We start from the raw sequence: 17,572 nt of genomic DNA, 5'->3' as shown, positions 1-17,572 counted from the left end.
CAGTGGTAACCACTAGTTTGTTCTGCATATCCATGAATCTGTTTCTTATTTGTTATAGTCACTAATTTGTTGGGTTTTTTAAAAATTCTATGTATAAGTGATATCATACAGTATTTATCTTTCTTTGACTTATTTCAGTTAGCATAATGCCCTCAAAGCTAGTGGAGGTGATGGAATTCCAGTTGAGCTATTTTAAATCCTGAAAGACGATGCTGTGAAAGTGCTCACTCAATATGCCAGCAAATTTGGAAAACTCAGCAGTGGCCACAGGACTGGAAAAGGTCAGTTTTCATTCCAATCCCAAAGAAAGGCAATGCTAAAGAATCCTCAAACTACTGCACAATTGCACTCATCTCACACGCTAGTAAAGTAATGCTCAAAATTCTCCAAGTCAGGCTTCAGCAATATGTGAACTGCAAACTTCCAGATTCTCAAGCTGGTTTTAGAAAAGGCAGAGGAACTAGAGATCAAATTGCCAACATCTGCTGGATCATGGAAAAAGCAAGTGAGTTCCAGAAAAATATCTATTTCTACTTTATTGACTATGCCAAAGCCTTTGACTGTGTGGATCACAATAAACTGTGGAAAATTCTGAAAGACCAGACCACCTGACCTGCCTCTTGAGAAACCTATATGCAGGTCAGGAAGCAACAGTTAGAACCAGACATTAAACAACAGACTGGTTCCAAATATGAAAAGGAGTACGTCAAGACTGTATATTGTCACCCTGCTTATTTAATTTATATGCAGAGTACATCATGAGAAATGCTGGGCTGGAAGAAGCACAAGCTGGAATCAAGATTGCAGGGAGAAATATCAATAACCTCAGATATGCAGATGACACCACACTTATGGCAGAAAGTGAAGAGGAACTAAAACGCCTCTTGATGAAAGTGAAAGAGGAGAGTGAAAAAGTTGGCTTAAAGCTCAACATTCAGATAACGAAGATCATGGCATCTGATCCCATCACTTCATGGCAAACAGATGGGGAAACAGTAGAAACAGTGTCAGACTTTATTTTTGGGGGCTCCAAAATCACTGCAGATGGTGACTGCAACCATGAAATTAAAAGACGTTACTGCTTGGAAGGAAAGTTATGACCAACCTAGATAGCATATTGAAAAGCAGAGACATTACTTTGCCAACAAAGTTTCGTTTAGTCAAGGCTATGGTTTTTCCTGTGGTCATGTATGGATGTGAGAGTTGGACTGTGAAGAAAGCTGAGCGCCGAAGAATTGATGCTTTTGAACTGTGGTGTTGGAGAAGACTCTTGAGAGTCCCTTGGACTGCAAAGAGATCCAACCAGTCCATTCTGAAGGAGATCAGCCCTGGGTGTTCTTTGGAAGGACTGATGCTAAAGCTGAAACTCCAATACTTTGGCCACCTCATGTGAAGAGTTGACTCATTGGAAAAGACTCTGATGCTGGGAGGGATTGGGGGCAGGAGGAGAAGGGGACAACAGAGGATGAGATGGCTGGATGGCATCACCAACTCAATGGACATGAGTTTGAGTGAACTCTGGAAGTTGGTGATGGACAGGGAGGCCTGGCGTGCTGCGATTCATGGGGTCGCAAAGAGTCGGACACGACTGAGCGACTGAAGTGAACCGAACTGAATGCCCTCCCAAATCCATCGATGTTGCAAATGGCAAAATGTTCATTCTTTTTTATGACTGAGTAGTATTCCATTAAATAAATATATCAATACCACATCTTCTTCATTCAATCATCTGTTGATTGACACTTAGGTTGCTTCCATATCTTGGTAATTGTAAATAATTCTGGTATGAACATTAGGGTGCATGTATCTTTTTCAATCAGTGTTTTCACTTTTTTCAAATGTATATCCAGAAGTGAAATTGCCAGGTTACATGGCAGTTCTGTTTGTGGTCCTGTTGATGACAGCCATTCCTTCAGACGGGAGGTGATAGGTCACTGTGGTTCTGACTTGCATTTCCCTGATGATTAGCAGTTTTGAGCATCTTTGCATGTGCCTATTGGTAATCTGCATTACCTCTTTGGAGAAATGTCCGTTCAGATCTTCTGCCCATTTTTTAACTGGGTTGTTTGGGTTTTTTTGATATTGAGTTGTATGAGCTGTTTATATATTTTCAATTAACCTATTATTGGTCATATCATTTGCAAACATTTTCTTCCATGCAGTGAAAGTAAAGTCACTCAGTTGTGTCCGAGTCTTTGGGACCGCATGGACTGTAGCCTATCAGGTTCCTCCATCCATGGAATTTTCCAGGCAAGAATACTGGAGTGGGTTGCCATTTCCTTCCCCAGGGGATCTTTCTGACCCAGGGATTGAACCTGGGTTTCCTGCATTGCAAGCGGATGCTTTTACCAACTGAGCCACCAGGGAAGTGACTCCATTCAGTAGGTTGTCACTTTGTTTTGTCAATGGTTTCCTTTGCAATGCGAAAGCTTTTAAGTTTGATTAGGTCCCATTTGATTATTTTTGCTTTTATTTCCTTAGCTGTAGGAGACTGATCCAAAAAATAATGCTATGATTTGTGTCAAAGAATGTTCTGCCTATGTTTTATTCTAGGAGTTTAATGTTTTCAGGTCTTACATTTAGCTCTTTAGTCCATTTAGAGTTTATTTTTGTATGTGGTGTTAGAGAATGTTCTAATTTCATTCTTCTATATCTAGGTGCCCAGTATTCCCAGCACCACTTATTGAAGAGACTGTCTTTGCTCTTTGTATATTTTTGCTTCCTTACTGCTAAGTCACTTCAGTCGTGTCTGACTCTGTGCGACCCCATAGGTGGCAGCCCACAAGTCTCCCTCGTCCCTGGGATTCTCCAGGCAAGAACACTGGAGTGGGTTGCCATTTCCTTCTACAATGCATGAAAGTGAAAAGGGAAAGTGAAGTCGCTCAGTCATGTCTGACTCTTAGTCATAGTTTAATTGACCATAATGTCTCTGTTTTTGTGCCAATACCACACTATCTTGATTACTGTAGCTTTATAGTGTGATCTGAGGTCAGAGAGCATGATTCTTCCTGCTTTGTTGATCTTTCTCATGATTGTTTTGGTTATCTAGGGTCTTTTGTATTACCATATAGTTTTTTAAATTATTTGTTCTTGTTCTGTGAAAAATGCCCTGGTAGATTGGTAGGGACTGTATCAAATTATAGATTGCCTGGGTTAGTATAGCCATTTAAAAATATTATTTCTTCCAATTCAAGAACACACTGTATCTTTCCATCTGTTTGTGACATCTTCAAGTTCTTTCTTAGTAACAGCATTTTAAAGGACTTGTTACCAAAACTGTATGCAGTACTTTAAATATATTATGTTTTTAAAAAACCACCTTATTATGCATGAAAGCAGAGATCTGCAGGGATTTAATATTTATTAGTGGATGCATTTAAAGATGGATAAAGAATGTCCACCCTTTATTATAATTAGACATATTGAGTTTCCCAAACAAGTACCCTGCTAAGTGTAAGATACAACTTACTTCCATTTATTTATCCAAAGCTGCTACTGTCAAGATTTTCAGAAATCTCTTCGGTTCTAAGAATTCATGAATTCTTATATCTTTTTTCCCATTTGGGACATGGTCATATTATCATGGTCTCTTCAATCTCTGTCCCAGTGCAGAAGCTTCTCCCTCCTAATCCTCTGGACCAGCTCAGTGGCTGCAGCCCTGTGGGTTATCCTAGGTGAAAATCGGGCACCATAGCTTTAAGAAAGGTGGGACCCATTTTTCCATTTTCCTGCTTGCAAGTTCCCAGAATTTCATCAGCTTTTTAGACCATAGCAACACACTTGACTTTGAACAGTGCAGAATAATCAACCCCAGGTTTGAAGTGCAATTAGGACTTCAATTCCAGCTTTACCAGTTAAAGCCTCTATAGGTGACCCTAAGCAAGCCCCTCTCCTTCTGTAAACCCAGCTTCATCATATATAAAATGAGGAATTTGAATAAATGGATCTCTGATGTCTTTTTAAACTGAGCTTTCTGTGATGCTAGAATTGGCCATTTTCTTCTCTTTTCTAAAAAATGGCACTTCAGTTCCTTGAGCTAGAACAAAGACATGTTTGGTCTCCATTGGTACAGACTCCTTGAAAATATCCCTCAGATGAACTTGCCAAAACATCAGCAGTAGATATGAGAATTAAAACCCTGATTTAACCCAGAGAGCTGGTGGTAGTACAATATAGAAGTTAAAAGTGTGGGCTTTAAATCTAAGCAGACCTGAGTTGGAATACTAGCTCCATCACCTATTATGAGTATGGCTTCACCAGCTTCTCTTCTGAACTTCATCTTACTCACCTGTAGAACAGGAATAACTTTAGGATCTACCTAATAGGATTTATGAGGATTCAGTGAGCCTGTAAAGTACTTGTCACAGTGCCTGGCAGAAGAGATAAACAAAACACTCTAGGATGCTTTTGGAAACTCTTCTTAGAAGTACCAGATGGAAGGGGAAGGAGATGACAGTAAACTGAGACTTGGATAACAACACAGGGGCACAGTATTAGTAAATTATAATTACCATAAACTTGGTGGTTTAAAGCAACAGAAATGTACTCTCCCACAGTTCTGGAGGCCAGAAGTCTGAAATTAGTTCCAGTGGGCCAAAATGAAGATATTAGCAGAGGCACATTCCCCCTGGAGCCTCTAGAGAAGAATCTGCTGCTTGCCTCTCCAGCTTCTCCAGGAGAAGAGAATGTTGCTGGCATGCCTGGCCTGTATCACTCTAATCTCTGCCTCTACATTCACACCAACTCCTCCTCTGTGGATCTGTATCATACCTCCCTCTGCCTCTCTCTGCTTTTCTAAGGACACTTGTGAATGCATTTGGGGCTGACCTAGATGATACAGTGTAATCTCTCATCTCAAGATCCTTTACTGATTCCAGGGACTAGGACCTAACTGGGCCTCACTGGTGGTTCAGATGGTAAGGAGACCACCTATAATGCTGGAGACCTGGGTTTGATCCATGGTTTGGGAAGATCCACTGGAGAAGGGAATGGCTACCTACTCCAATATTCTTGTCTGGAGAATTCCGTGGACAAAGGAGCCTGGTGGGCTACGATCCATGTGGTTGCAGAGTCAGACACAACTGAGCGACTAACACACACACAGGACCTAATTACCTTTAGAGGACCACTTTTATTTTTAGCCTAGCACAGGTATTAAGCATTTTTCAGGTCTGAGCCCTTTCACGCTATGAAACTTTCCCAGGCCTAATTGTTCTTCTCCATATAAGTCCTGTAGTTTATCTCGTCTCCATTAAAAACTCTGCTGCTAAGTCACTTCAGTCGTGTCCGACTCTGTGCAACCCCATAGACAGCAGCCCACCAGGCTCCCCCGTCCCTGGGATTCTCCAGGCAAGAACACTGGAGTGGGTTGCCATTTCCTTCTCCAATGCATGAAAGTGAAAAGTGAAAGTGAAGTCGCTCAGTTGTGTCCGACTCTTCACGACCCCACGGACTGCAGCCTACCAGGCTCCTCCATCCATGGGATTTTCCAGGCAAGAGTACTGGAGTGGGGTGCCATTGCCTTCTCCGGCTCCCACCCCTAACTACCCTTTATAAAACAAGTCCACTTCTTCAAAGAAAAGGACCACCACAGGAATTCCCTGGCAGTCCAGTGGTTAAGACTCCTCACTTCCACTGCCGAGTGTACAGGCTCCATCCTGGTTGGGGAACGAAAATCCTGCAAATTTGGGCCAAACCAAAAAAAGAAAAGAAAGTTAAAGGTTCACCTTAACAACTACAGAACAGAATCACTAAAGCCGCCAGCAAGCTGGTGATGAGAAAAAGAACACTGAAAAGCCAATATCTGACTAGTCGTGGGCTTATCAGCAAAGAAGGCAGGTCGTGGCCTCAAGGAAACAGCGTCGCAGTTAGCAAGTGGAATCACACACCGCTGCTGTCGGTGCCACCAAGCCCGGACAGACCAGGCTCCCGTGTTCACGTGCTGTGTTGTCGGAAGGGGCAGCGTGACGGCCGAAGAGCCTGCGGTGCCAGCACAGCTGCCGCAGAGCGTGAACCACAGTGCAGGCGGGCAAGGCTGGCGCCGCGAACCTCCTGTCATGGGCATACTTCTGCGCCTTCTCATGGAATTCTAGCAACTCTCCAAACGAGACATCATTCCCTTTCCACAGACGTAGAAAGGGGTTCAGAAGAAACAGATGAAGAGTGATAGACCTGGGGTCTTAACACAAGCATGACTCCAAAGGCCATGGTGCTACCTGGACCTACAGGAGTTCTACTTCCGTCCTTGCTGGAAGGAGAGACATCACAAAGCTTTGATTCTATCACATCAACAAGACCTGCAAAAGGAGCCTTGTGGCAGGTTGGGGATTTAGCCTTTCTCAGATGTCCAAAACACAAACTTCTCCACTTCAAGCATGATGTTCGCAGGGAGAGTGGAATCAGCTTAACTGGATTTGGTAATGATGGGTCTCTCTTTATTAGCATGATTGAAATATTCATAATTTTTCTTTGTTTTTTCCTTTTTTATAATATAGATCTTTCCAAAAAAATGTATTTGGCCTTAGTTGCAGCACATGGGATCTTCACTGTGGCATGCAGGATCTTACATTGTAGCCCATGGCTTAGTTGCCCCACTGCATGTAGGATCTTAGCTTCCCAGCAGGGATGGAAGCTGCATTCCCTGCATTGAAGGCAGATTCTTAACCACTAGATCACCAGGGAAGTCCCTGTTTTCTTTTTCTTAGCTTGATGAAAATGTATGTTTCCACATTGTCAGAGCAAATACGATCATGACTTTTATTTTCACAATTTATATGGTGGATTTCATGGTTGTTCATGAGAAAAAAACTTTTTTTTTAACCTTCTGGAAAGTATTAGGTCTCTTCATTCCTGGCTTTACCTCTCACTCCATGGTTATCATATGAGATTCTAAAAGGTTGTAGTCCACCAGAGGAATGTCAGTCTTGAATACTTACTCATGAAAACTCAGAGTAACCTTAATTTCTTGATTCAAAATCTGGAAATTGATAATGCTGTAAAGAATATCTGGGGAGGAAATGGAAGAGTGGTGAAAATTCTAATGCAGTGACCAGAACATATTGATTTCTTAATATATATTCTCTTTTCTCCACTACCTTATTCCTCTTTTTTAAAAGTGGGGGTGTATTAATTAGTCCTATTTATTGAGCATCTGCCCCTAACAATCCGAGGTGTTAGGCAATAATTTCTGCCCTCAAGAGCCTGAAGCATAGTGCTGGGCATACAATGACGATGATAAGGTAGTCAAGCACAGACTTTTCCCTTGAAATGCTTGCAATTTTGATAGAAAGGAAAGACATCTTTTGGAGAATACTTGGAATCATAGAGCGTTCAAGTCTTCCTGTGGGTGTTTGGAGGATGGGAAGAGTGTTTTTATTAATACAAGGTCAGTATTCTTGGACTCTGTGTCGAGTGGAACAAGCTGTGGACTGATGGTCAGAAGTCCTTTAGGCACTGTCTCTGTGTGCTCTTGGGCAAGTCGCCTTCCCTTCTGGGGATTCAGTTTCCAAATCTGGAAAATGAAAGAATAAGACTACCTTTCAGTACAAGGAAAATATTAACAGATTCAAAGAGTTATTGTAAAAAATCAGAAAGCAGAATTCAATACACATTAACTACATAAATTTCCCCCAGAAACTATAGGAAGACACTCCAAATAAAATAAAATTTGATTATTTACCAACTAAATAATAATGGTAATAATAACAAAGAGGAAAGGAGGAGGAGGAGGCGGCAAAAATATATTGATAAGAGTAAGAATTTATATAGCATTTACTATGTCCCAGGCACTGTTCCTGGGATATTAGTCCCCACCACAATCCTCTGAGACAATACTATTATTAGAACCATTTTAAAGATTTTAAAAATCGAGGCATAGATTTTAAAAATTGAAGAGAGGTTTAGAGGTTTAGAGAGTTTAGTTCAGTATCTCACACTGAACAAGTAATAGAGCCAAGATTCAGAGCTAGTCTATATTCTACTACATTGATGAAACTGATGACAATTGTATAAATAAAAGTCCAAAACAGAATTAAAAAGTGGGGATACATTCACTATTCCCTTTCTTTGTGCTGGAATATAAGGGGGAAAAGGTTCAATTCCCTGAAGCTGGAAGCCAAGGCATTTTAGTCCTCATTTGACCCCGTATTCTTCACTACTTTTATCAGGGAAGTATCTGGGAATTCCTTTTCTAGCATCAAGAGGTCATGTGTTTCAAGTGGATTCTCCCAACTCCCAGAGCAGAGCTTGCAAACGACATACTTTTGGACTGCCAAGAAATAACTAGTTTATCCCTGGGAAATTTTCCATCTGTTGCTTTGTTGAAATGCTTGAATTCCCCTTGTCCCCAGTGTATACACAATTTAGAGCACATCAGAGCCCCAGAACACATTTTTAATACTCATATTCCATGTAAACAGGGACATGTGGCTAAATCTGCCTAGAGAAACCTAGTCATCCTGGTTGTATTAAGGCAAAAGTACAGAATTAAGAAGTGACTACAGATGGTCTCACAGTCTAGTCAGTCCCAGGCCTTGAGCCAGATTACAGTATTTGAGATCTCAAGCCCTGAAAATGGTATCCATCCCTCAAATGCAATTCAAAACAAAAACAATCTTATACTATAAAATAAAAGAAGGCAATAGCCAAAAGATGGAAGCAATGCAAGCAACCATCAATGGATAACTGGATAAACAAAATGTGATATAAATACAATGGAATATTATTTAGTGTTAAAAAGGAAGGAACTTCTGACACGTGCTACCTTGGATGAACCTTGAAGACATGATACTAAGTTAAATAAGTCAGTCATAAGAGAACAAATTTTTAAAAAATATTTTGATGCTATATTATGTATTAAAAAAATATTTGGCTGCACCACACAGGACTTGGGATCTCAGTTCCCCAACTAAAGATCAAACCCGTGTCCCTTGGAAGCAAGGAGTCTTAACCACTGTACTACCAGGGAAGACCCCGAGAACAAATATTGTGTGCCATTATCTATATGAGGTACCTAGAGTAGTCAAATTCACAGACAGAAGGTGGAAGTATGGTTGCCAGGGGTTGGGCTTAGGGCAATGTGTTGTTGTTTAATAGGTACCAAGTTTCAGTTTTGCAATATGAAAAGAGTTCTGGAGATGGATGGCTGCACAAAAGTGTGACTATACTTAATGCCACTGAACTATATACCTAAGATGGTTAGGATGGTAAGTTTTATGTTATATGTATTTTACCACAATTTTCTAAATTGAAAAACGGACCCCTAAAAATGGATAGTATAGTGGTACTCAAATTTTCTGATTTTTTTCCCATGGTGTCTACTTCACTACCTTTTTGGAAATATCCAGTTCTTACCAAAAAAAAAAAAAATTATCCTGGGAGAAGAGAGGGGTAAGTGCCTGCTTTACTGATACCCAAAGCAGATACTTCCTCTGCCTGTTTAATGACACATAATTAGCCTGACACCGCCCCAGGCTGAGGGAAGAAAGAGCACAGGGCCCTGCAGGGATCCCCGCTCAGTCTACCAGTAATGTAGATCCCAAACTCTGATGCTGAAGAGAAGGAAAAAAGCCTAATGGAACAAAAATTCTTTCCACTAATATTTACTGGGAGTAAACAGACTTCCCTGGTGGCTCAGATGGTAAAGCGTCTGCCTACAATGCGGGAGACCCAGGTTCGATCCCTGGATGGGGAAGATTCCCTGGAGAAGGAAATGGCAACCCACTCCAGTATTCTTGCTTGGAGAATCCGATGGATAGAAGAGCCTGGTGGGTTGCAGTTCATGGGGTCGCAAAGAGTCGGACACGACTGAGGGACTTCACTTTTTATTATAATAATGGTATCTATTAAACTAAACTTACCAGTTTAAACTTAACTTACCAGTTAAGAAAAACTATCTAAAACATGTTACTAAACTAAAAAGATGATTATGTGACCTTTTGATGTCATAATAAAACGTTGATTAGCAAATCTACATAAGAGTCATCTGCCTCAGGGATTTTCCTGGCAGTCCATGTGTTAAGACCCTGCTCCCAATGCGGGAGGTGAGGGTTCTCTCCCTGGTGGAAGAACTAAGATCCCACACAGCATACAGTACAGTTAAAAAATAAATACAAACAAACAAACAAACTTACCAATTAAAAAGAAGTCATTTGCCTCCGAAGAGAAATTTAACACTATTTACACAAATGATTGGGGCCAGACATTTCACAATTCTGTGAAGTAATAAGATGAGATGATTTCCTTTTCTGTCTGGTAGAGAAGATGATCCTAAAGGTTATTTTTTTTTAACCCTGTAGGACATTAATCCTTTTGTATATAAATTAGCAATCTCATTGCAAATTTTTTATTTTTCATTGACTATAAAAAACTGTTTTGAACTGGCTTTGTCATCCTGCTAGCCCCCTTACTAATGAGTTAAATGAAATTTTGACCCAAGCTCACTGTCTATCTGTATGAGAATTACGTTTTTAACACGCAGAGAATTATCCTTTACACTAAGCGTCACATCCTGGGTTAAGCAATTCACAGACGCATGATATCCTGTTGAGGTAATTTCTTTTTTATCCCCATTTTCCAGATAAAAAACTGATACATGCTAAAAGAGTAAATCATTTTCTAAAGGCCTTTTGTGCCAGGCATTTTGCGGCTCATAGTTTTCTCTCCTTCCCTAGTTGTTCTATTTATTTGTTCATTCATCCAATAAATATCTATTGAGTACTTACTATGTTCCAGGTACTCTACTAGTCTTGTGTTACATGTTAAATGAAATGTTAAAGTATTCCCTGCTCTCTTACAGCTTTTGATGTGGAGGAAAGATGCTTAGACAATTATCATGGAAAGAAGTTAGGGCTGTGATGAGGAAAAAGAAAGGCCTATGGTAAAACAGAGGAAATATGCAAGACAGACTTGCATGCATGTCAGGGAAGGCTTTCTGGAGTAGGTGACACGTACTCAGGTGTTAGGCGGGCCAAAGAAAAGGATGAGAATTAGTTCAAGATAAAATCTGGTAGTCCAGTGGCTAAAACTCCAAGCTCCCAATGCAGAGGGCCCAGGGTTCAGTCCGTGGTGCCACAACTAAGACCTGGCACAGCCAAATAAATAAATAATCTTTAAAAATAAAAAAAGAGATAAAGTCTCAATTCCTTAGTGTAGCATGACAGACTCTTCATCTGACTCCTGCTTACCTCTTTCATACCACTCCCGCTCTTCTCTCTCCCCACCACCTGGTCTGTTTTGGTCACGCTTCAGTCAGTCAGTTCAGTGGCTCAGTCGTGTCCGACTCTTTGCGACCCCATGGACCGCAGCACGCCAGGCCTCCCTGTCCATCACCAACTCCCGGAGTTTACTCAAACTCATATCCATTGAGTAGGTGATGCCATCCAACCATCTTATCTTCTATCGTCCCCTTCTCCCACCTTCAATCTTTCCCAGCATGAGGGTCTTTTCAAATGAGTCAGTTCTTTGCTTCAGGTGGCCAAAGTATTGGAGTTTCAGCTTCAGCATCAGTCCTTCCAATGAATATTCAGGACTGATTTCCTTTAGGATGGACTGGTTGGATCTTCTTGCAATCCAAGGGACTCTCAAGAGTCTTCTCCAACACCACAGTTCAAAAGCATCATTTCTTCGGCACTCAGCTTTCTTTATAGTTCAACTCTCACATCCATACATGACTACTGGAAAAACCATAGCTTTGACTAGGTGGACCTTTGTTGGCAAAGTAATGTCTCTGCTTTCTAATATGCTGTCTAGGTTGGTCATAACTTTCTTTCCAAGGAGACTGACCCAGACTTGCCTGGGAGTGTCCAGGAGTCTCCAGTGGAGGCATGGGTTGGCAGTGGCCAGCGGTGGCCCGCTGCAGGGTTAGGGGCACTGAGTGCAGTGGTGCGTGCATAGGACTTTTTGAAGGAGGTCGCCATTATCTTCATTACCTCCACCATAGTTTGGCCCCAGGTAAGTAACAGTGAGGGAACACAGCCCCACCCAGCAACAGAAAACTGGATTAAAGATTTACTGAGCAAAGATCATGGCAACTGGTCCCATCACTTCATGGGAAATAGATGGGGAAACAGTGGAAATAGTGTCAGACTTTATTTTGGGGGGCTCCAAAATCACTGCAGATGGTGACTGCAGCCATGAATTTAAAAGACGCTTACTCCTTGGAAGAAAAGTTATGACCAACCTAAATAGCATATTGAAAAGCAGAGACATTACTTTGCCAACAAAAGTCCGTCTAGTCAAGGCTCTGGTTTTTCCAGTGGTCACGTATGGATGTGAGAGTTGGACTATGAAGAAAGCTGAGCCCTGAAGAATTGATGCTTTTGAACCGTGGTGTTGGAGAAGACTCTTGAGAGTCCCTTGGACTGCAAGGAGATCCAACCAGTCCATTCTAAAGGAGATCAGCTCTGGGTGTTCTTTGGAAGGAATGATGCTAAAGCTGAAACTCCAATACTTTGGCCACCTCATGTGAAGACATGACTCATTGGAAAAGACTCTGATGCTGGGAGGGATTGGGGGCAAGAGGAGAAGGGGACAACAAAGGATGAGATGGCTAGATGGCATCACCGACTCGATGGACCTGAGTTTGAGTGAACTCTGGGAGTTGGTGATGGACAGGGAGGCCTGGTGTGCTGAGATTCATGGGGTCTCAAAGAGTCGGACATGACTGAGTGACTGAACTGAACTGAACTGAGAATGGCCCTGCCCATCAGAACAAGACTCTGTCAGTCTCTCCCATCAGGAAGCTTCCATAAGCCTCTTATCCTTCTCCATCAGAGGGCAGATAGACTGAAAACCACAATCATAGAAAATTAACCAATCTGATCACATGAACCACAGCCTTGTCTAACTCAATGAAACTATGAGCCATGCCATGTAGGGCCACCCAAGACGGATGGGTCATGGTGGAGGGTTCTGACAAAATGTGGTCTACTGGAGAAGTGAATAGCAAACCACTTTAGTATTCTTGCCTTGAGAACCCCATGAACAGTATAAAAAGGCAAGAAGATAGGACACTGAAAGATGAACTCCCCATGTCGGTAGGTGCCCAATATACTACTGGAGATCAGTGGGGAAATAACTCCAGAAAGAATAAAGAGATGGAACCAAAGCAAAAACAACACCCTGTTGTGGATGTGACTGGTGATAGAAGCAAAGTCTGATGCTGTAAAGAGCAATATTGAACAGGAACCTGGAATGTTAGATCCATGAGGCAAGTTGGTCATGCTTCAGTTCAGTTCAGTTCAGTCACTCAGTCGTGTCCGACTCTTTGCAACCCCATGAATCGCGGCACGCCAGGCCTCCCTGTCCATCACCAACTCCCGGAGTTCACTCAGACTCCCGCCCATCAAGTCAGTGATGCCATCCAGCCATCTCATCCTCTGTCGTCCCCTTCTCCTCCTGCCCCCAATCCCTCCCAGCATCAGGGTCTTTTCCAATGAGTCAACAATTAGGTACTACCAATTTCTCAAGCATGTTATATTCTTTTTCTTTTTGCATTATTTTCTTTTGCACTTTCTCCTTCTATTTGAGATCACTTTTCCCACACCTTCTGCCTTCCCCCCACCTCCCATCCTTCACTCACCCTCCAGGACCAGCTTAGGCATCAAGCCCTCAGAGAAGTCTTCTCTAATCCCCAGGCTAAATTAGAGGGCTCTACTCACATAAACTCAATCCCCATCCATGATTCCCCAGCTCCAGTCCTCCATCTCCCTGGCCCTCTCTCTTAACATTTGTCACATTATGTTATCAGGGATCGCCTCTATGTCTCTCTCCTCTGCTTGGTTGTCTGCTTCAGGTCTTCGCACACAGTAATTGCTCAATAAATGCCCACTGAATGAAAGAACAAAGCAGCATAAGAACAGTTTTTAGAGGAAACAAAGGAAGATGAGATGGCTCTCAGAAGCCCTTGGAAATAAGAAGTTCCCTGGTGGTCCAGTGGTTAGGACTCAGTGCTTTCACTGCTGTGGCCCAGTTTAAATCCCTGGATCCCTGGTTGAGGAGCTAAGATCCTACAAGCTGATCCCACAAGCAGTGGTGTGGTGAAAAAAAAAGAAAAAGGAGACTCTTGGAAATAAATTGTGAGTAGTTCAGAGCAAGCGAAGCACAGAAAAAAGAGGGGGAGAGCAGCATAGACTGTAGTGGCAATTTCTATGGACTAAGATAACAAGAAAAATATTCTCAAAACAACTTTATGAGTTAGGTACTATTATTCTCCCTATTTAACAGATGGGCTCAGGGAGACCAAGTGGCATGCCCTAAATCCCACAGCTAACAAGTGGCCAAGCTGAGATGTGAGCCCAGGCAGCTCTACCCCATAACCTATGGCCTCATCCTCGGTGTTACACTTGATACCACCTCTGCTCTGGGTCCTGGGAGGAGGAAGAGGGCTGAGAAGAGTGCACAAAGATCGCTCAAGAAGTTTATAGTCCATGAGAGAAGACAAGGGGATAAAAAGTGACAATATGGCAACGATGAAGCTACACAGGGAGGCAATGTTCCATTGGTTCCATAGCTGGGGGCATGCTGGAAGACTTTCAGAAGGAGGTGATCTCCAAGGAGAGCTTTGAAGGACTCACTCTCCATTTGGGAAAGTTGAGAAAAACATCAGAATAATAAAATATATGTTATATTGATAATACCTCATGAAGAACTGTTCAACATTACAAGGTTTGTTTAACACTAGAAATTTAATCCATTTGCCCCATTAACAAATTAAAGATGGAAAATCATATGATCATTTCATTAGATGATAATAAAGGATTTGAAAAACTTAAAAGATTTATGATAAAAATTCAGCAAATGAAATAAATAGAACCTTCTTTATGCCAATAAAGGGTATCTATTTTTTTTAATACAACAAACCTCACAAAAAACTTTCCTTTTTAAAGCCAGGAAAATGACAAGAATACTCATCTATATTTTCTATCATTTCTATTTAACATTGTACTAGAGATCAGAGCCAAAACAATAAGTTAAGAAAAAGAAACTATATAAAAATTAGAAAGGAAGGAATAAAACTGTCACTTTCTACTAGTGATGTGACTATGCATGTAGAAAATCTAAAAGAACCCCCCAAAATTATTGGGATAAATAAAACAGTTAAAGTTTCTATATACAAAATCAATGCAACCAAAAATATCAGTATTTTAATTATTTATTTATTTTTGGCGGCACTGGGTCTTTATTGCTGCAGGCAGGCTTTCTCTAGTTGCAGCGAGTGGGGGCCACTCTCTAGTTGTAGCGTGCAGGATTCTCACTGTGGTGGCTTCCCTTGCTGCAGAGCACAGGGTTTAGGGTGCTCAGGCTCAGTGGCTCAGAGCACAGGCTTTAAGTCTCTAGAGCATGGGCTCAGTAGTTGTGGTTCATGGGCTTAGTTGCCCCACAGCATGGAATCTTTCTGGACCAGGGTTAACCACTGGACCATAAGAGAAGTCCCAGTATTTCTATATATAGCAATAAATAGTAAGAACATGAAATTTCTTATAAATACCATTGTGGCTCAGCTGGTAAAGAATCCCCCTGTAATGTGGGAGACCGGTGTTCGATTCCTGGGTTGGGAAGATCCCCTGGAGAAGGGAAAGGCTATCCACTCCAGTATTCTGGCCTGGAGAATTCCATGGACAGTATAGGTCATGGGGTCACAAAGGGTTGGGCACGACTGAATGACTTTCACAGCCACCATTGTCAATAACATTTTAAAATATGAAGGACATAGGGGGGAAATGTAACAAAATATGGGCAAGATGTCTAGAGAGAAACTCATATAACACTGGGAGACCCTAGCAGCGTGCTTGTTCAGTTACTCAATTATGTCCAACTCTTTCTGACCCCATGGACTGTAGCCTGCCAGGCTCCTCTCTCCATGGAATTTTCCGTACTGGAGTGGGCTGCCATTTCCTACTCCAGGGGATCTTCCCCGCCTGGGGATTGAACTCAGGTCTCCTGCATCTCCTGCATTGGCAGGTGGATTCTTTATCACTAGGGATCCTTTATCACTGGGACACTAGCAGAGATATAAATAAATGATGAAATATACTCTATCAGGTGTTGGATGATTCAATATTGTGAAGATGTCAATTTTCCCCAAAGCCATTAACATGTTATATGAATTAATAATAGCAACTAAAATCCCAATGACTTGTTAAAATGATTCCAAAATTTATGTACAGATGTTCAACAGACACTCTCGAAGGACAAGGTGGGAAGACTTGATTTGCAAGATATGAAGATGTATTATGTTTATACTAATTGAGAGAATGGCATTGGGCAGGGAGAGAAGAATAGGCCATCGAAACAAAAGAAACTAACTATAAATCACAGATGTCACTGCAAATTAGTAAGGAAGGGCAGACTTTCAAGAAGTGGTGTTGGGACAATTGGCTATCCACATACAGGAAACAAATCTTGATCTCTATTTCACACCATACACCTAAAGACAAAAGACAAAATTATAAAGCTTTTAAAAATAGATAGGAGAATATCTTCATGATACCAGGGTAGGGAAGGATTTCCCAGACTAACAGAAAAGATGATAAAGTTGATTAGGCTAACGTTAGAAACTTCTGTTTATCTAAAGACAAGATAAGTGAAAAGATAACATTTGTGTGTTCTCTGCTCAGGAAACCAAGAGGAGCAGATTTGGCTGAGACTGGAATACATGGAAAGATAAGGCTGGAAAGATGGGCAGGTGCCAAGCCAGGAATGCTAGGCTCCCACCACTTGCTGGGAAGGCAGGAGCTGGAATCATCCTACTTTAGAGGCATCTTTTCATGTTTCCTAAGTTGGGCTGTGCAAGTGTGTACAAGGTGAAACCTTGACTAAGATTCATCTCTATTCCTTTGCCTCTCTTTCAGGAAATCCTACTTAATGTCTATCCTCCTTTCTTCCTGCTGTACAGTCAGTTCTGTTTGCTGCCCCCGAAGCCAAGTTCCTTTCTGATCTCTTCCACCTACTGAATAAGTACTGTGTTCTGGTACTTTGTATGAGTCATCTCATTTACCCTTTTAGGATGGCTTCATAGTTAAGAAAGCATATTTGGGATACAGTTCACCTGGATTTAAGATCTGTCTTTGCCAGTTGGGTGTCTTCCAGCAGGTCAGTTCACTGTTCTGTGCCTCTGTGTCCTCATCTGTGAAATGGGAGTAATGACTGTGCCTTCATAGCTTTCATAGGGCACTAGTGAAAATAAAACACAAGTACTCTATTGACTTAACGCTTAGCACATAATAAGCTTCAATACATATTATTGTTGTTTTTTTCACATCCTCAGGGGGAGGTGATCCCTGAAGGAAGCACACTCTCCTGTTATTTGTTGTTATCTGAGTTGGACCTGGTTGGTTAAGCTGCCTCTCTTTAGTAGCTCACACAGAGGCAGAGGGCTGGTCCTCTGAAGTCCAGCGGGGCACCCTGCCAGTTCCCAGTTCAGCCCAGCTTCTGCGGCCCTGGCAGGGCCTCTCCTCGCCCACTGGGGTTGCACCAGCGCCGGCCCCCACTCAGCTTCCTGTCTCCCTTATCTTTCCCCCGCAGGTGCTCTCTGCAGTGGGAAATCCTACCACTTGTTTCCTTCACTTCCCTT

At 41.9% G+C, this 17,572-nt stretch overlaps 1 long non-coding RNA gene and 1 other non-coding gene across 2 annotated transcripts; one reads left to right on the top strand and one right to left on the bottom strand.

Annotated features, from left to right (window-relative positions):
* Positions 1–7,058: 7,058 nt before the first annotated feature.
* On the bottom strand, positions 7,059–17,173 carry LOC123329179. The gene is made up of 2 exons (XR_006544424.1): positions 17,048–17,173; positions 7,059–7,510 (listed from the first exon to the last, which is right to left on the bottom strand). It is a non-coding gene; the product is annotated as an uncharacterized LOC123329179 (long non-coding RNA).
* TRNAC-ACA lies at positions 9,620–9,691 on the top strand. The gene has a single exon. It is a non-coding gene; the product is annotated as a tRNA-Cys (tRNA).
* Positions 17,174–17,572: the final 399 nt, after the last annotated feature.

Source organism: Bubalus bubalis, chromosome 14 (genome assembly GCF_019923935.1).
Source record: "Bubalus bubalis isolate 160015118507 breed Murrah chromosome 14, NDDB_SH_1, whole genome shotgun sequence".
Taxonomy (NCBI): Eukaryota; Metazoa; Chordata; class Mammalia; order Artiodactyla; family Bovidae; genus Bubalus; species Bubalus bubalis.
The sequence above is the reverse complement of the archived record's forward strand: the minus strand, read 5'-3'. Positions and strand labels throughout refer to the sequence as shown.